General features: G+C 39.3%; 1 long non-coding RNA gene across 2 annotated transcripts; it reads right to left on the bottom strand.

Annotated features, from left to right (window-relative positions):
* On the bottom strand, positions 8464 to 20683 carry LOC109824274. Of its 2 annotated transcripts, XR_002242593.1 has the most exons (6): positions 20488 to 20683; positions 17966 to 18044; positions 17716 to 17755; positions 17588 to 17629; positions 8847 to 8970; positions 8464 to 8648 (listed from the first exon to the last, which is right to left on the bottom strand). It is a non-coding gene; the product is annotated as an uncharacterized LOC109824274 (long non-coding RNA). The 2 variants fall into 2 exon arrangements; XR_002242594.1 differs by lacking the exon at positions 8847 to 8970.

Here is a 20811-nt window from a genome sequence, read left to right as displayed (position 1 = left end):
TCCTTCAAGAATTTGATAATCCGCTTTATGTGACATTATCCTGGTAAGGCTCCTTTCAACTCAGTTCTCTTCTCAAAGTTGTTCGGGGTCTTTTACAGTCAAAAGAATCAATGATTCGGTGCCTGAAACAATTATTTTGAGAACAATGACAGAAAAGTTCATAATTGTTTGACCAAGTTATACCGCACCATTGGTATCATTATAGTAGTTTATATTAGGGGAAATTACACTAAACCCCCAAGAACTTTCAACATTTCGTTGTAAGCCCCTAATAACTTTCAAATTGCACTTCCACCTTACTTAATTTGCTATTTTTTTGCCAATGAATTGAACAGGGCATCTCGCCCTGTTTTTCCTTCCGAAATTAAAAAAATATTCAAATTGCACTGAGTCCCCAATATTTTTTTGCAAAAAAACCCCAATATCTTTTACACAAACATCATTTATATGCACATTTAATGTTATTGACCCTAGTGCACTTGATATTTGTCTCTCAGAAACAGCGCAACTTAGTTGCGTGGGATGTGCCAAGAGATTTCTAGCTAAGAACTTTGAGATAAAAGATCTTGGTGACGCCTCTTTTGTGTTAGGGATACAGATGCACCGGGATCGCTCTCGGGGTGTTCTTGGATTATCACAAAAGTGCTATATCGAAAAATTTCTCAAAAGATATGGCATGCAGGATTGCAAACTAAGTGATACTCCTATGGCTAAGGGCGACAAGTTTAGTCTCAAACAATACCCTAAAAATGCTTGTGAGGAAAAGAAAATGCAGAAAATCCCCTATTCTTCGACAGTAGGGAGTCTGATGTATGCTCAGATATGACGCGTTCGGATATTGTGTACATTACAGAGATATTGGGCAGATACTTGAGCAATCCAGGTTTAGACCATTGGAAAGCAGCCAACCGAATTTTGCGGTACTTACAGAGAACAAAAGATTACTTGCTCACATATCGGAGGTTGGATAAGCTTGAGGTCATTGGGTATACTGACTCCGATTTTGCTGGATGCCAAGATAGTATGAAGTCTACATCAGGCTACATATATGCGCTCGCTAGAGGTGCCATCTCCTAGAAGAGTGTGAAACAGCCTCTACGACTATAGAAGCAGAGTTTGAAAAATGTTATGAGACATCCAATCAGGGAATATAACTGTGAAATTTTGTTATGGGGCTACGCATAGTGGACGGTGTTAATAGACCACTCAAGTTATATTGTGACAATAAATTAGCAGTTTTATATTCCAATAAGAGGAGCTCGACGAAGTCGAAACATATAGACATCAAGTTCCTAGTTGTTAAAGAAAGTGTTCAGAGTGGACAGTTGTATATAGAACACATCGGGATAAACTCCATGATTATGGACTATGAAGCACGGACATGCATAACATGAAGCCGTGTCGTGTCGTGTCTGTGTCGGACACACGTGTCGAACACATGTATCCTATGTATTTTTTAGGATTTGCCTCGTGTCGGCGTGTCGGATGGCCGTGTTGGATCCGTGTCCGTGCTACATAGATTATGGATCCGCTTACTACGGGATTTTCCACCCAAAGTGTTTCATGAGCACACTGCTCATATGGGTGTCATGTCATTTGAGGATATTCCGCTTTTAGTGTAAGTTCGTAATTTTTTATGTGTTTTGATTTAGACACATTTTTTAGTTATTTCAGTTTATGGATATTTGAGGTTATTTTCTGCAGAAATAAAGTTTTAGTTTATTTACACTCTAATTTTAGTATGGTTTGACCTCACTAAAGTTTTAAGGTAAGACCAGTCGGAAATAGGCATGTTAAGATCACATTACATGACATTTCCATGATACATATCCACATCATGATCCATGTCATTCGGTTGTATTGGCATACGTGACCATTGATGGGTCTAGTTACGATAGATGTAGCGGAGGCCGTTTGATCCTATGTTGGTATGATTAATGGACGGGATTGGATAAAGATACATTTCAGTAATAACAGTAAAATTGAGCTCATATGGTTATTTGGTGCAATGCATAACTATGATGGTACACATATAGCCTAAGTGGGAGATTGTTGGATCCTTAAACCAACATTGGGCTAATATGTGAAATTATTATCCATTGTAAACTATTAAATAAAGATAAACCCAATTTAAAGTGATTTAGACAGATATGAGTTTTAAAATGTATCAGATAAGGATGTGGGTCTTTAATGTGTAGATATCGGGGTAATTTTATTTTAATGATGGGCTAAAATAGAAAATACCAATTAAATAACTGTTTTGAGTTATCTCTATAAATAGTGGTTATGGTCCCTTGATCACACGTTCATTTCATCCCTATCTTTTGATATCCCATCATCAAAGAGAGAATAGAGAGAGATACAGAAACTGAAGGGAACTCTCTTGAAGAAACGTGCAGATCTGAAAGGCTATACCGCACAAATCAAGAGATTATTCATGGCTTCGGATTCAGGTACGCTTCCGCGCAATTCGGTATTTCGATTCTCTTTAATTCAACATGTATATTGTGTTATATGTGATAATTTTCACAATCAGAATTTAGGACCTAACATGCACCACATTCAAAAATTCCTCATAAGATTAATTTACATAACCCTCTTTGTTTTTGCAGTAAACCCTTTTCGTGTTGGCCTTTCTTACAGAATTTATTATTTTTTTTTGAAACTGAGAAACAGGGTGAGGTACCCTGTTCATTTTAGATATATTAGGGATAGAGAATATACATACTACTCTGAAGAAATGGAGGAAGAAGCCGAGGAAGAAGTGGGACAGGAGCGAAACAATTGTCGTCACGCTACCAACACAATACGTCCCGCCCCTTTCGTTCCCTACATCTAAAGAAAACAAAAACAAAACCAACAAAAGACAACGTTTACAACCAAGAAACTGACAGCAACATTGCTGATAACAGACTGAAGAGGCTAGGCACAGCTAGCTACCACCAAAAAAAAGAAAAAGATGAAAAACGAGAGAACCTAAGTGACAAAAACTCTTCCTTATGCCGCTGGGAACTAGGCTTCTAACTGCTAGAAGGATTATCTCCCGCGACCCCTGAAGGAGGCTTCTTCGCCATTTCCTGGAGACCGAGATTGAGGGCTGCCCTTCGCAGCCTCCTAGCCGTCCTATCATCACCATCACCTGTCCAGAAAATTGAGTATCTCGCAATATTAGTTGCGACAGATAACGAGTTGGGAATATCATCTTTAAAAATTAGAGAGTTTCTAGTGAACCATATCCACCAACAGAAACATGGCAACAGGATCTTCCAAAAAGTTTTAACATTCGAGCAAGTGTTGGGAACTTTGTAGAGCAGCAGCAGTTCCTCCATGTTTGAGGGCCAACGGTTAGCTGGGAAAAGAGGAAGAAGGAGTTTCCAAACTTTACGGGCGAAGGAACAGTGGATAAAAATATGATCATGAGACTCTGTCTCCTTGAGACAAAAAGGACATCTAATGTCTCCGTTCCAACCTTTTTTGCTCAAGTTGTCTTTGGTGTTGAGTTTCCTTTTCGAAATGATCCAGAGGAGAATTTTTACCTTGAGAGGGATGCTGGATTTCCAGATCAAATTTGAGAACTGGGATTTTAGCCCCCCTGAAGAAATGAACGAATAAAAGGATTTAACTGTATAGACTCCCGAAGAATGAAGAGGCCACCAAATAGCATCCTGCTCTGATGAGCCACCAGGAAAATGGTGCTCAAGGAATGCTTGAAGATCGGAAACATCTGCTCTCTCTCTGGGGGAGGATCCCCTACGGATAATTGGGTGCCAGACCCATGATCCATTGGCCCATCTTCCTTGCTTGTCAAGGCTGCAGTTGCTCGAGAAGGCAAGATTGTGAGCATAGGGGAATAGACTGCTAAGAGAGTTAGCAGATGCCCATTTGTCATGCCAGAATCTAATCGAGGCACCATTCCCCACTTTCCATCTGACCAAGCTAAAGAAAATGTGATGAGATGCAAGCAGATCCTGGAAAAGTCTTGAGTGTGATATCTTCGGCTGATTGGCAAAAGGGTTAGCTCCATGTTTGGAATATATGGAGAAGAAAACTTCACTAATTAAGGATGATCTGTCAGAAATTTTCCAAATCCATTTGGAGAGGAGGGCAGAGTTAAAGGTGGGGATATCAATTACCCCAAGTCCTCCTTCCACTTTGGATTTGCATACTGTTCCCCAGTTAACTAGGCATTTTGGTCTTGAGAGGCTGTGGCTACCATTCCAAAGGAAATTTCTTCTGATTTTATCAATGGATTTAGAAACCCAAATTGGCAACTTGAAAAAAGAAACTCACTATGGACTATATATAACGAATTAAATTAATCCTAAGATAAAATAAGTCCCCAATCCAAACATGGCCATAGTATACAATTTATTAATTTATTAGTAAAATTGCATACGTACTCCCATGAAATAAATTTCTGAATCCGTTCCTGATCAGAATCATGCTTCGAGTCTCCCTGGTGCCGAATCTTATCTTATAAGAACTTGCATTAATTTCATAAAAGAGTTTTTTTTTTCCCTCACATATATACTTTTGTTCTCTGTTACACTACTACATCATGGACTAGTTGTTAAATTCCACATATGCCACGGTACACAGTTGAGCTAGCTTTCACATTTTCTTCTTAATCTTCTCCAAGTACTGGTAATTCCTCTGATACTGCACAACACCCCAAACCAAATGCCTCAACGATATCTCCGGCCAAAGACACCGCGGGCAATACAACAAACAATGCGTCGTCTGCCATAAAAGGAAATTGCTCAGCCGAGTCTCTCCTGAAGTCCTCACCAAAATATCCGGATCCGGACACCCTGCGTAATACATGTTCTTCTCCAAATCCTCCACCGATATCGATGCATCGCCATCAATTTTCTCAGTCACCGCCCCCTTAACTCCGTGAACGATCTCATCTGTCGAAGTATACGCCAAACAAATCAACAGCACCATCTTTGTATTCTTCGCCGTTGCATCCATGACTCCCTGTATCGCTTCCCTTGTTGGCTCATCCAGCGTGTCCAACTTCCCTAGTGTTGAAATAAAAGAAAGAGAAAAGAGTTCGTTAATTGGTTATGAACAACATGAATACACCTCACATTGTATATACGGGTTATGGAATATCAATAAAAGGAAAACTATAATGTTCCCTTTCAAGCTTAACAAGGGTAGAGGTTAGTAAAGCTCATCGATCTTGTCCGGAAATTAAAGACAACAATCTACTGCTCGCGTACCTCATTCATATCAGCATGCAAGTGAGATTGAAATGAACCTGATCATATGAAAAAGTAGTAGAGGCAAAAACAAATCCAAGAACAAGAAGTTTTACGAATGATCGAGTAGGGCTGGAATTGAATTACCCGAATATGTATCGGATACTGAGACATTTGTAGTTGCATTCGTTTAACGTTTTTGGATTCGAATATGAATTCGAATATCATTCTCTGATTTTCTTCGAATTCGAATTCGAATACCGATATTTGCTGAATATTCACGAATGCTTATCAAATATTTACGTATTCCTTTTGATGAGTTTGAGCTTGGCGGATAGAGACAGAGGGTTTTCCCCCTTAGGAAGGAAGGATAACCAACTAGATTCTATAAAGGATAGGAAGGAGGGGACTGTTAGCCACATTTTCTCAAATCTGAAAAGAGGGGGAACAACAGGAGCATTTGTGTCCAACATGACTGGACAGTGATCTGAACATTGAGCAGGAAAAGCAAACTGAACCATAAGAGGGAAATTAGCTTCAAAATCCAGAGAGACAAAGAATCTATCGAGTCTAGCTAGGGATGGAGGGGATCTATGATTAGACCAGGTAAATTTCCTGCCACTGAGAGGGAGATCAATAAGATGAACCGAATCGATGAGCCTCTGGAAGATTTTAATATCTCTGAAGGAGCTGGAACGACCACTTCTTTCTTCAGAGCTCAAGGTCATATTAAAATCCCCAAACAAAACCCATGGGAGAGAATGAGAACTTCTAATCCTCTTGATTTCCCACCAACAAACTTCCCTATCGGCTGGATCACAAGGGACATAAATAGAAGTAACAACAAAACTCCAGTTGGAAGGCTTATGAGTAAGGGTGGCCGAGACTGAGAAAATGTCTGATGATGAGGAGGAGCAAGAAAAGATGTCCTCATTCCACCCAAGAAGAACACCCCCCCTCGAATCTGATGCATCTAGAGATATCCAAGATGTAATGGAGTTTCCCCCCAAGGATTTGAGGAAAGAGGGGCTAGGAGATGATTTCCCAGTCTCGGCCACCCTTACTGGAGAAGGAAGAAGAACATTGCGATTAAAAAAAAAATTCATTTGCGGTCGACCTGGTTGAAACAGATTCCTAAACAGACCAGGAATCTATCTGGGCGATTCGCGGTCGACCGCCGTGCCAAGGCCGGTCGACCGGCCAGAGAAAAAACTGTTTACAGGGTCCTGTGCACATTTGCGGTCGACCGCAGCGGCCACGCCGGTCGACCGACCAGAGCGAAAACTTCTTCTTAGTCTCCTGCAGTGCACGCGGTCGACCGGATCTGCCACTGCGGTCGACCGCACAGTCTTCTGACTGTTTTCTTCGTCTTTTCGATTGCAGCTTCGGGTCTACACACTTAGACTAACAGAAATCTCCGTCAGCAGCAGAAACGAATCTTTCAATTGCAGAGCCTAATTCTATAGAGGGAGCCCTTTTGAATGAGTCCCCGTGAAGAAGCATACATTACTCAGAAGGCCCAATGGAAAAATGAGCTATTACTATAATGAATATAAATGGGCCCTCATTGTCTTGGCATCCCTGCTTCAAAACTACAGACCAAACTACTTGGACAAATTTTTAAAATCAACCCTTTTAAACATTTATTTACAAATTTTCGACCCAATCGTAACTCAATTAGCAATTTCGACCTAGTTTCATGAAACTAGGTCGAAATTGCTAATTAAAACTTCGAGGGATTGTCAATTCGAAACTAGGTCGAAATTGCTAATTAAAACTTCGAGGGATTGTCAATTCCGTGAAGTTTTCTATATTTACACTTCACGGGATTGCCAATCCCGTGAAGTTTTATTCACCAACTTCGATCTGGTTTCATGAAACTAGATCGAAAATGGTAATTAAGTTAGAACTGAATCAAAAAATTGCAAATAAATATTTAGAAGGCTCTATTTTCAAAATTCCTCCAAGACTACCTTAGTGTATTTGGTGTTGGGAATCTTAGCTGTTTAGACAATAACGAAAATCAGTTTAAGCAATTTGATAATTAACAGATAATTACTATTATAACGCAGATATAAGAAATATATCAAATGAAAAGTAAATAGAGGTTAGAAATACGGCCTGATGGTCGAGGCGTGCAAGCACTGTCCCAAGAAACTAATTGCCCCCTCTCGTACAGGGCTACGCGGCAAAAGCTCCCGGAGATACAACGACCCTCGGTCAGGCGACCTCCTTCTCGTCGGCACGAGCTTCAAGAAGGCTTTGCGAATTCTTCGTAAACTTTCAGGGAACCAGTAAATTGTAACAGTAAGTATTTTGAAAGAGAAGAACAGAGAAGGTGAAGAAGAGGTTGTTGCTTTTTCGCTATGTTAAACTCTGCGGATTTTAGATCCTTTTATAGGGAAAAACAGCCGTTACTTATAAACCCCGTAATTAACACGGTTTTAATCACGTTAATAAAACTTAGCCGTTATCAAAACATTTCCGTTACATAATTAATTCGCAAAATGTTTATCACGTTTTTAATCACACTAATAAATATTTTCCGTTACAAAATATTTCGGTTACAAAATATTTATCACATGTTAATTGTTCAAAAATAAAAATTATATTTTAATTATTTAAAAATAAAAATGTAGCAGATTAAGGGCCCATTAATCCGGAGCTGCATTCGTGTCCGCAGGTCGTGTGCGCGCGCCACCCGACCCGACCCGAACCCGAGCCCGAGCCCGGCCCAGCCGGCGCGCGCGTGTGTGGTGTGGAGCATAACCTTTGTTTCTTGTATTAATACTATGGTGTTGTTTGCGCTATGTAGCTGAAAAGATTATTAGGGAAATAAATGGTGTTTCATACTGGTGCCCTTATTAGTGGGCTGCCGTATCTATTTATATATGATTTGTTGGAGATCAAATATCACGTGATAGTATATTCTTATCCATGTAGATTTGATCCATTAAGTGAAACTCTACCTGTAAATAGGGATGGAGGTTGCTATCTCTAACACACCACTTCGCATACTCAAATTGGCAACAGCTACAAATCGGAGTACCGATCAAAGTTTTTCGGTGAAGATACTATTTTGATTGTGTCTGGGTTCAAGATAAACTGACAACTCCATGAAAAGGCCAATAAGATGTATTTTATATGCCCAGTCAGAAAGTTTGATCAAGATAAACTGATAACTCCACGAACATGACGATAAAATGTATTTTATATGATCATTTTCCATCATTCTCTACAAAATAGTTTAAGTAGATTACAAACAAACTAGATACAGATTGATGAATAAATTCACTGAAACGTTCGGTAAGTATTCTTTCTATATATCAGTATTTAGGTAACATTAAACACATACCTGAAGAGAAAGCATACAGGTAACTTGGCAGACACCTTGAATATGGAGTTTGAGTCACATCAGTTCACTTGCTAAAGATTTGCAACCTACACCAGAAATGCAACTATCAGTTGAGTAAAAGTAAACAAGCATTGATAAAACTAAAAAATATTATGGGACATCAATTAGTCTTAAAGTTTGTAAATATGCTGATCTAGATCACAACCACATAGACAATTCAAGTAACAGAATAACTATAAAGAATATAATCAAGAAATTTTCAGGAAAACGAAGCAAAGACTAACCTAAACAATGAAATGAGATTTAGGAATGTAAATAAATCTTCAGGATCAAATTTATCGCGCACTTGTTGCGGTTGTAGCTTCTGTTAGGAATCCACAAAAAAAACTCTGATGGTTTCTTCGCTTTCTGGATACCCAAGTGGAGAAAGTGTTAGAAACATTCTGAATATATATATATGCGTACTTGTGGACATGTATATGCTTGTATATTTGTTCTCAAGGATTGCATACTGAGGAGTATATATAAGGTTACAGTCTTATAGAAAATAAATAATAGTATGTTAATATGCATAGTATACACAATATGCGTACTTGTGGACATGTATATGCTCGTATATTTGTTCTCAAGAATTGCATACTGAGGAGTATATATAAGGTTATAGTCTTATAGAAAATAAAGAATAGTATGTTAATATGCATAGTATACACAATATGCGTACTTGTGGACATGTATATGCTTGTATATTTGTTCTCAAGAATTGCATACTGAGGAAGCTAGAATGCAAATTTAACAGACAATTTAGTTTGATACAGTCGTGTACTTAAACTTATAACACAACTACAAAGGTTGAGAATAGTTGAGAAGGCATGGTCCACGAAATCAGCAAAAATGATAGATTTCATTAGTTAATTATGTAATAAACGTCATGAAGCATAACTGATCTTGAGACTAAATATCAAGCTGAAACTAGATGCTTTGAGTTCAAGATTATTACACCCCAGAAATTACCAAAAGGCCCACTAAGAGCGGACGCATGATAACTAACTAGCCGACTCCCAAAGCATCTGCAAGCAAGCTAGGTGATAAGCCAGCCGACTTGCCTCGCGATCTAGATCCGAGGCGAAAGCCACTTCCTGCTCGGATCCTGCTAGATGTCCGACTCCGAGATGAAATGTGTTCTCCATGCGGACCCGACACAAGGCGCTCAAACAGTGGAATGGCTTGACAAACGTCATCAAAAGTCATGCTACATTTAATGAATGTACAATCAGCTTCCGCATTTCGTCGCCTAGTCACCATCAAGCAATTAATGTGATGTCAACTCATAAGTCATTATGACCCTCCGAGCCAGAGCCTTCAAATCTCCTCGGACACGCCATCACTCCAACAACCCCATCACTGTGCAAAGGCGACTTGGCCAGTAAACTCCTAGCACGTGTAAAGCAGAGTCTAAACCAATACTACACACACTTGACTGAAATTACTTATAGCCCCCCATAAACACACTATAAATAATGGTGATTTCCACCAAATCAAAGTACGCAAAATTTATACATAAAAATTAACAAGATTATACACTATTTTTCTCCTCATTAACTAGAAACAGACACTAACTTGAGTGTCGGAGGGAATGTCGGAGGAAACAACCTCAGGTGCCTCTAACCTCTATTATTTGTGTAGCGAAGTACAAAACAAGACCCTCAACTAAAGATTGATCATCAAAGGTGAGTAATGGACCCCAAAATCAAGGTTAGCACCCCTAAATAGCATATCAACTTCGCGACGTACACAGCTTGGTGCCCACCATGGGGCCTCATCTTCATTTTTTGAGGGATGGTTGATCTTCAATTCCAAATCATGGAAGAGCAGATCAAGGAAACTATTTTCCCACTGCCAGCAACAAGCGTTGGTGGACGAATAATAGGTACAAAGAGACAACGCGAGCCTTCTTCTCTAACTTGGTAGGAACTTGCAGACCGATCTATGAAGCTTCTGCGGGAGAGACCCCATAGCAGACAGAGTGGGGAGGTCGCCCCATTAGAAGTTATCACGCCTAATAACCAACAACTAGCACTACAATAGCCAATCCCTCATTGTAGAAAGCTCGTCAACAATAAAAAAGAACGTTGTCCAATGAAATGCAGGACAATGCCAAGGGGGTTAGTCACCTAGAACTTTTTAAGTAGAACTGGAATAATTGGTAAAGTGAGATAATTTTTTGACACTGTGATAATTTAGTGGAACAATGATGGGTAATTTTTAAAGTGGGATAATCTGGTAGGATAATTTGGTGGGATAATGATGGATAATATTATGAAGTTGCATAATTTGGTAGGATAATTTGGTGGGGATAATGGTGGGTATAAATTACTATTGTTAATAATTGTATATTAAAAATAATATAATATTGATAAGCAAATTCTAGTAATAACTATAAAATATAATGCAATGAAGCATTAATATTCATCTTAAATAATAAAATAATTTACAAATAAATAAAAATCTAAATCCCTAGAGTGACTCGACTTCCATCATCCCACATGGCTTCTATCATTCCACATGGCATCTGCCATAGAATTTCTCTAAGATCCTACAGCTGCTCGTTGAGTCTGTAATTCGTCTTCTTTATCGGAGTCATCGTCTGCATCAGCAACATTTCGTGGAGTTTCTAGTGGAGGATCATAAATGTCGAAGTTCAAATCTCATAACATCATAAAGAAAGAAAAATAAGTATTTTTTAGCCATTAACCCTTTGGACCAATCTCATCATGATCGCTGAAACCAAATCAGCAAATAAATAAAATGTACACAGGAATCATCCATGACCGCTAAACAGATGATCGACAGATGAACTATAAATATCCCAATCAATTTACTAGGCCGATTTAATAATAATAGATATCACCATTAACCATTCAACATCTAATCATCAATGTGATCACAAAGTTGCTTTCTAACTTATAAAAAAACATAAATAGCCCGCATATCTTTAGCACTAACCTACCAACACTATATTCTTAACCTAAACCACTGTTGTGGAGATAAAACTTAGATCAAACAAATAATAATAAAGTAATTTAACGTTAAAAAGCTATCAATAAAGTAATACATCTTGCAGATAATAATAAAAGATCTAATCATCACAAAAACAAAGTAAAGATAAAAAAATAAACGGATGATTGACTTCATGGCAGGGAAATTTTCTAGGCGGAGAAACTAACCAAGAGGGAGGGAGGCGGCGTTTTATTTTTTTTCCCAATTGTATTCTTTCCAATGTGTGGGATAATTTGACAGAGGATAACTTATGGTTATATATATAGGTAGTATAGTTTGTAGGGTAATTATGACCAATTATCCCAATTCTAATTCTAGTAGAATTTTACTTGACTAACGCGCCAAAAAAATAATACAGTTCTAGTTCTACTTGACTAACACTATAAAAAATATCCTATTTCCTAGTTCTATGTGACTAACACCTTAAAAATTTATCCCACAAATTATCACAGTTCTAGTTTTAAGTTCTAAATGACTAACCCCCCCCAAGAGAAAAGTCTTAGCGGTTTTAAAAATTGTAAAGAATTTGATAAGTACAACACATTGTAAATATAAAACCACTAGAGAATACCTTGATTTTTTGACTAATTAGTTTGCAAACCCTTCATGCTCCTACCGCTAGATCTTTATCGACTCGACAACCAAGACCAAAGTCCTCGGTATCGGTTTTCAGAATAGACCCAAGGCACGACAAGGAGCCCTCATGGCTCGATCTTCACCGATTCGTCAGCCATTCACAAACCCTTGGAATCAATTTTCAAAATAGGACCCAATGCATGAACAGAAGATGTGGTCACTAGGCACTAGCCAAAAGCCTCCAACAAACCTTAGGTACACAATACCAAGGAACCACTCGGTCTTCACTGGTGTACCCAGAACACAACAAGACTCGCGACTCGATCCCCACCAACTTGTTCAAGATATCTCAAAAGCACATATGAGAGATTACTCATAAACTAAGTGCGAAAAAGAGAGTCACCAAAATAAAGACTTTTCATTCATTTAAAAAAAAAAATATTGCAAGACTTTCTTATAAAGACTCAATACAAAAATTACATCCTCCTCAAGGAGTAGTGTCTAAAGAATAAATCGTCATGGCCTTCACCAGCATCTTTGCCCGCAACCTCCTCCTCACCCCCTCCATCGGCAACTTCTTCATCCTCCTACACTATCCCCAACCCACCTTGCACCTCGAGTGTCCTGAGGACATCAAGGTAGTTAGCCGCTCGAGAGGGATACTTGAAGCAGTCTTCTTTCAGCAAAAACTTTGGAGGAAGCTGACCCTTCAGATAATCAAACCTCACCTTACATGCAAGGGCCACTTTAACCTCAAAAGGCTTTTGACTCTAGATGGACTATCCGGTCTCAAGCTCTTAGCCTTGGACGTGGAGAGAGTTACATTGTAACTCGGCCTAGGTATTCATGTGGGCAACTTCCTAGCAAAGAGTCCCTTGAAGAGCTATCTCTTGATCCAATTTGGCCCGTAGATCTTTCGTTTCAGTTCAAGCAACACGAGCCCTTTAGAAGGAAGTCCTATATCCTGATGAGCGTGGTTGAGATCCTCATTGAGGCTCTTTACCTTCTCCAAGGCCTGCGCTAATTGAGCCTTGTGATGCCGAGCACCGACCGCAACTACTTTCAGCTCCTCATCCTTATGGGCTAACTCTCGTTCCATCACGGCATGACCCCTCTTTGAACTCATCGATCTCGCTGCCTTTAGTAGCAGCCGCTAGTTTGACCACCTTGCGAGCTTCCTTATGTGCCTCCATCTCGGCCCAAAGCTCAAAAAGGAGTTCCCAATAAATTTCAAGTCATTGCAACGATTCAAACTCCAAGAGAGCCCTTCGGATGAAATAGCTCCGAAGAGCGTAATGAAGATCGGCATCATGGGCTTCACACAATAAAGCCTTATCAGTCGGAAAAAGGTACTGCTCCATAGCCTTGTCCTGGTTGACTCAGAACTCCAAGACTGACCCCCTAACATTCATTTGATGCTTTGGGATGAAAGGATGCTCTTCTGACTCCCCTCATAGCGAGGACGAGATTTAGGACTCATCTAAATGACATGCATCCCCTCCTTAATGTGGGCGGTGGTCACTGATACGATGGGGAAATGACCACTAGTATCGACCCTCATGCATAGTAGCCGAGAGACCCTTGGACCCCAAAGCAGTCTGTTTTTAAGCCATCGAAACTGGATCCTCGATAGCAAGGGTCTTACTGGGTCTTCTGGATGACCCAAGCCCCTCTCCCAGTTTGCTTGGTGCCTCCTCTCGAGTCAGCGCCTCTTTTTGGGTAGAGCCTCACTTCCTATCGGCTCAATAACAGGAATGTCTCCCTCTCCAGCTTCCTCCTCAGGAACCGAGTGAGGAGAATCACCCTCTATCTCGATAAACTCAAGCAGAATATGGGAAAATTCTAGGGCAACTCCACTAGTTGACTTGAGCCAGGTGCAACTTCCATCTCCCCGAGTGTAGCCTCAACTGCCTCGTCTCCAAGAGCAAAGAGCTCCCGTGCACTGCTCTTAGCCCGACGACACCCCTTGGAAGCAGTCTTTTTCTTCCTCCTTTCGGACCGCTCAACCTGAGCAAAAAAATTGCCCAAACCGAGTTTGACAGCTATATCAGTAATCACTATTATAAATAGCGGTAAATAGCCCCACAATAACGACATTAATAGCGTTAATGGTCCATTCCCGCTACGCTATCGCCTAATAACAGTGACATATTGCAGGATATGAGCTTTTCGTTCGCAAAAACGGCCAATAGTGTGTCATAACAGTAAATAGTGGGTGATTACATGTGAAATTCGCTTTTTAACTGCTATTTAAAATCGGTTTGAGGTTTATTTTTTTAATTAAACCCGACCCTTGACTATTACATTCCACCATCTCCTGTGATTTTCAACATACTCACGCCACCGCTCATATTCTCTAGCACCTAACTCAGTACTTTCTCTCACCTTCTTCACCGTGAGCTCATCTTAGGGCAGTCCTCTCACCGCTCAGCTTTTCTTCTCGAAGACGACGACTCTTTGACTCCTCCAGTCATTTTCGATAGTATGTGATAATTACATGTCTATTTCATGTTTAGGATCTATTTAAATAATTAAATATGTACTTTTAGATTTTTAAATTTTTTCTTTATTTTTTTAGTATTTATACATATCTAAATTAGATCGCTATTTGACTTTTTATTTTTTCGCTATTTTGCTGCAATAGCCCTAAATAGTCTTAGCGATGCCTCACCACTGTCAATAACCTTGTCATCAGCAGGCTGCTACTGCAAGGCTTGGAGATACTCTGCCTCCAGATCAGCGCAGAGTCGCTTCCAAGGCATAGAAGGTGAGCTAAGATGAGAGCCCTCTTCCTTTACTCGTTAATAGATATCATTGCTGCATGAGCAAAGTCCGGTTCAAAAGCGGGAACGAAAAATATGCCGACAGCACTAAGGATGACGTTGTCGATCTGGCTCTTCCAACGTTGCAACCCCTTGTAGGCCCAAATCCTCTCTAAGCCTTGCAATTCTTTAGCCGAAAGCATCTTTGGTCGTAGGCCCTCCTTAATCTCCGGCCATGTGGGACAAGCAAGGAGCGGACCAACTCTCATAACAAAGAAAAATTTCTCCTGTCATCCTTTGTTTGTCTAAGGAGCATTAGACATAAGACGGTAGTCACACACTACTTGCAGATAAAAGTGGCTCTCCTTGTTGGCATTGACACAAACTAAATGACCCAACATGCTCAATGTCAGTCTGACGTCTACTCAATAGCAGATGACGAGGAAGCCCATCAAAAAAGCAATAGAGTTCAATGCCAATTATGTCTGGTGCAACCCTAAAGCTTGAAGACCTTCTGAAGGAATATATGTAATGGCAAGTGGAGGCCGTAGTCGAGATGGTGCCAGTACAACGGCGCCATACCTCCACCGTGATGATAAATAGACTGATCTCTCGATGAAGTCAATAGTTTGTAAGCGTTGGGGATGTCATAATGGAGGACATATTGCTCCAAATAATCAGTAAGCATCTTCGAGTGGTATAGACGCAACTGCGAACCATAGCAGTTTTAGCATTGGGAGCCATCAAAAGCAGGAGAAGAGGTGATCAGAGTACGGCAAAAATTCTGAAGAAGGTGCGCTCCCAATGACGGAATACAAGCTCCAGGGTTTCTAGGATTTTTGGCGAAGTAAGAAGAAGAATAACAATATATATAAGCAAAGGGGGGGGGGGCATGTGGCAAGAAACTATTGGTTAGCATGGTGTATGGGAAACCGCTAACGGTTTTTGGAAATGGAAGCGACATCCCTTCAAACAAGGTCACTCCGTCAAAACTGCTACATGATCTCCACTAACGTCAGAAATGTCAACCACAACTGTCTTCTAACAAGGACGGACCAAGTTCCAAATTGGGTGGCGCCTCATTTTCTCTCAAACTCGGCATCCCGAGTCCGGGAGAAAGGGGGCCAGTGTTATACCTTGGAAATTACTAAGACCAATAAGAACAGCCACATGATAACTAATTGGTTGACTCCCACAACACTTACAAGTAACCTAGTGATAAGCCCATCGGCTCGCCTCGCTATCCAGATCCGAGACGAAAGGCGCTTCCATCCTAACTCCAAGAAGAAAGGCATTCCCCACTCAAACATGACACACGGGGGCTTGAACAGTGGAACGACCTGACAAGTATTATCAAAAGTCACACTGCATTTAAGGAATGTCCAATCAACACCCGCATTTCGCCGCCTAGTCACCATCAAGCAATTAATGCGGCACCAGTCATTATGACCTTTCGTGGCAGAGCCTTCAAAGCTCCTTGGATATGCCATTACGCTAACAGCCCCATCACTGTGCAAAGACGACTCAGCTAATCAGCTGCTGACACGTGTAAAATAAACAGTATTGTTAGTGTTTTGAACGAGTCAAAACGCTGAAAACAGCGTTCTGGGCCTTAACTCTGCGTCTTATTGATGAGACGCAGAGTTAGGCACTTGCTGGGAGTTGAAAACGCAAGGTTCTCTTGCGTTTGGACCTAAACTCTGCGTCTTAAAGATGAGACGCAGAGTTAGGCGTTCGCTAGGAGTCGAAACGCACAGGCCACATTGGGGCTTAACTCTGCGTCCAAGACTTAGGACGCAGAGTTAAATATCTATTGGAGATTTGAAACGCACAGGCCGCATTGGGGCTTAACTCTGCGTCCAAGACTTAGAACGCAGAGTTAAATCTCTATTGGAGATTTGAAACGCACAGGCCGCATGCGTTCTGAAATTGGAAACGCACCTATCCAGATCCGAGACGAAAGGCGCTTCCATCCTAACTCCAAGAAGAAAGGCATTCCCCACTCAAACATGACACACGGGGGCTTGAACAGTGGAACGACCTGACAAGTATTATCAAAAGTCACACTGCATTTAAGGAATGTCCAATCAACACCCGCATTTCGCCGCCTAGTCACCATCAAGCAATTAATGCGGCACCAGTCATTATGACCTTTCGTGGCAGAGCCTTCAAAGCTCCTTGGATATGCCATTACGCTAACAGCCCCATCACTGTGCAAAGACGACTCAGCTAATCAGCTGCTGACACGTGTAAAATAGATTCTGAACCAATACTGCACACACTCGGCTGAAATTACCTACATGCCCCTATAAACACTATAACCAACGTACGCAAAATTTACACATAAAAAATCAACAAGATTATGCTCTGTTTTTCTCCACAGATTAACTAGAAACAATTACTGACTTGAGCGTTGGAGGGCACACCAGAGGAAACAACCTCTGGTGTCTCTAACCTCTGTTATTTGTGTAGCGAAGTATAGATTAAGATCCTCAACTGAAGAATAATCATCAAATGTGATTAATAGACCACAAAATCAAGGTTAACACCCTAAATCACGTATCAAACTTCGCAACGTAAACAAAGATTTTTCTAATATGTTGCAGGTAGTTTAGATAGGAATGTATTACCTTAGCTGTGAGATACATATCGTCATTTTGAAATTCTACTTCCTGCACACATACAAAAGAAAAATTAACTTAGGATGATAAACAACTGCAGAAAACTTTACAAGGATATTTTTTGACAAAGGCGTTACCTTTCTGCATGTGTTTAATTTCCACAAGTAAGAGCTCATGCTGATAGGAAAAAGACAAGCAATATCAGCTTAGAACCACATGTAGACTTAAGGGTAAATAAGCCATAATATCAAAAAAGTAACTGTTGATTAATTAGCTAAGTTTATTGCACATATTTCATAGAGAATCACCCAGAAAATCCAAGAAAGTTAATAATATTTGACCAAGTTGCACTGTATCTGCAGTATCATTCTAGTACTTTATGATTACCTATAGGAGGCTGACCTCTTAGTTTTCTGTAAAATCTGTATCTGATGACAAAATCTTGCGGCTTCTTGCCGATATATTGCTGCAGCCAAAAAAACAATTGAGTTATATACACATAAAAAATGGTATATACATTTCAAGTAAAATTAGGAAGCAGCGTTTATATAGGAACTTAGCCAGAGTAGGCCGATATGAATGTACCTGTATGTCCAGAATTATAGTTGTAGTGGAACAGAAGATAACAAGCTTTGCAGTTATAGATCTGGAACTTTACTGGCTAACCATAAGATAGTTATTCATGATGAATAACCTTTAGCTATGACATCTTTAAAATTTACATGTGTTCAGCATTATAGTTATAACAGAAGTTAATAAGCTTTAAATTTCTGCAGCTGGAGATCTGAACTTTAATGGCTAAAAGAATAAGATGGTTCTTCATAAGGAGTAACCTTTATATAATACCAAGCGAGTGTTGGAGTTGCTACTACACTAGGATATTTACAGTAGTCATCTACAGAGTTCTGTGCACAAAATGAATGCGCTAAACACCAATTACTAGCAACATCTGACGAACTACCCTTCTTGTGCAATATCTGATTGTTATTACTTCATTAAAAAAAGTCAAATCTGTTTATGGGCTAGGTTGTTGAGCTCAACTCATGAGGAATCCACTTGCGAAGTTTAAACTGTAGCTGGAAAAGGGATATCTTGTCAAAATACGTTCCAACTTGACAAATGTTCTGTAACTATTTTAACCAAGAGAGACTAGTATACTGTCTTATCCCTGCATTGCGCTAATATAATTGCTTTTTCGGCGTAATATGTAAACGGATACATTTGTTCTTATATATCATCACCAGTAACTTTATATCATAATAGTACTTGAACTTTGTATAATTTAATGTTGTTTCCAATTTTTACTTAAGCATGGTGGAAGATATTCAAAGTAACCTGCTATGAGGACAATGTAAATAATTATGGCATGATCGGCGAGTCTTCTACAGTTTCTGTAAACTTTGTGCTATCTGACATTAAGTTTTTACATATTAAGAACCAACATTATTTCTATCTTCCTGACATTATCAATTAGCTGTGAACTCCTCTAATTAAGAGACAGCCCAAACTTAAATCTTATCATTGTGGGAACAAGCATACACTCAATGCTGGTTATACTCAGCTATCATGCACATGTCATCTGCATGTATATATATCCTTTACTTAGTTACTGAAAAATCTTTAGCTTAGTATATAATAATGTTAAATTTACATCTAGTACTTTGCAGTCATATACCTCCAACCACATTTGGAGAACTTTTGTACAGAAAAAAGTATACAATTTTGTGCGTAACGCTTTTTAAATAAATAAAAATGGTGAAATCCTACCCTCTCCTCGATAGGGGGAAAATTTCCTGCATGTGCTTTCATCATCTATCACTATTTATGTAATCTACACCTATCTTTGCTATAGTTTAAGCATTTTTCTTACATAACCATACTAACTTTCTGATAATGGTTGCTTATTTAGAAGAAAATATTCAATAGATACGTGACCAGGCTTTCTGTTAGTTGAGACTTGAGGGTCAACACTGGAAACTTCTTTATTTTTCCTTTTCTTCAACCCCTCCCCCNTTTCCCCCCCCCCCCCCCCCCCCCCCCTTCTTTTTTTTCTTTTTTCCTACGGAACTTCAAACTTCAATATAGACATATTAATACATTTTTCCATTAAGAATTGAGCTGTTTTTGCATATTATTTCATTTTTGATGAGATTTTCTACTGTAAATTAAGTGAAGGAACACTGGGAAATGGGAATACTCTGAATTAGCCTATAATTACGATGTCCTGAAATTGATTCTCCATCTTAAAATGATCCACTATTTATTCATGAAACCCAAAAAAATCACATCATGGTAAATAAATAAGTACTATACTTATGATTTTTTAACATTATTGTAAAAGTGATAATGCTTAAGTATTTTCATTACCTACATTTATTAACGTGCACATGTATGCACACACAAAATCTGTTGCCAGTAAACTCTTCTATATACTAATCAAAGTTGTTGTTGTTGTTGTTGTTGTTGTTGTTGTTGTTTGTGACAAAGAAAAGGACGTCTAATTTAAAAAAAAAAAAGAGCGTATGATAACTGACATTAGCTGCAGTCATCATCATCAAATCATCCCATGGTTTGCTTGCTTTTATAAGGATGGTTGCAACTGTGACCCAAATATCAGCATTACATAATAAATACATCTTAAAATCTAGGAAAGAACCATATAAAGAGGCTTATGTCAGGCTCATGCATCTTGAGTGGCTTTCAATAAAAACTAAAGATGCTTAACTCGTATGCCACTTGATGACCATTTCTCTTTAAAAGAAGTCATGAATTCCAAAGGAGAAATACAAAGAAAAATATGCTTATCAAGGCTAGATGTCTGATTTTTCAATACAGACATTTGGCTAAAGCATGTTGTTTACTAAGATTAACTGAAAGCGTTTATTGAACATAAGAGACGATCTACTTACCTTAGAATTGACCTCTTTAACTAAATTTGACTGGGAACTGTCAGCACGTGCCTTCTTGTACCTTTCGATGGTTGATTTTATCTGAATGCCAACTACAGGAAGCACTATTTAGAGAAATGTCAACTAGCACAAATACTACTTTAAAGCAAACATAATAATAATAACAATAATAAAATAAAAATAATGAGATGAATTGAGAAATAAATACTAAACGTAAGTTGACATTTCTTGTATTATTTTTTTAGGGGCAGTACTGGGAGAGACTTGCCTTATATTCCAAACAATTGGAAGAAAAAGAAGAGTCCCACTGTCCTGAAACAGACA

The sequence above is a fragment of the Asparagus officinalis genome, chromosome 9, assembly GCF_001876935.1.
Source record: "Asparagus officinalis chromosome 9, Aspof.V1, whole genome shotgun sequence".
NCBI lineage: Eukaryota > Viridiplantae > Streptophyta > Magnoliopsida > Asparagales > Asparagaceae > Asparagus > Asparagus officinalis.
Note: the sequence above shows the minus strand (reverse complement) of the source record. Positions and strands in the feature narration are given on the sequence as shown.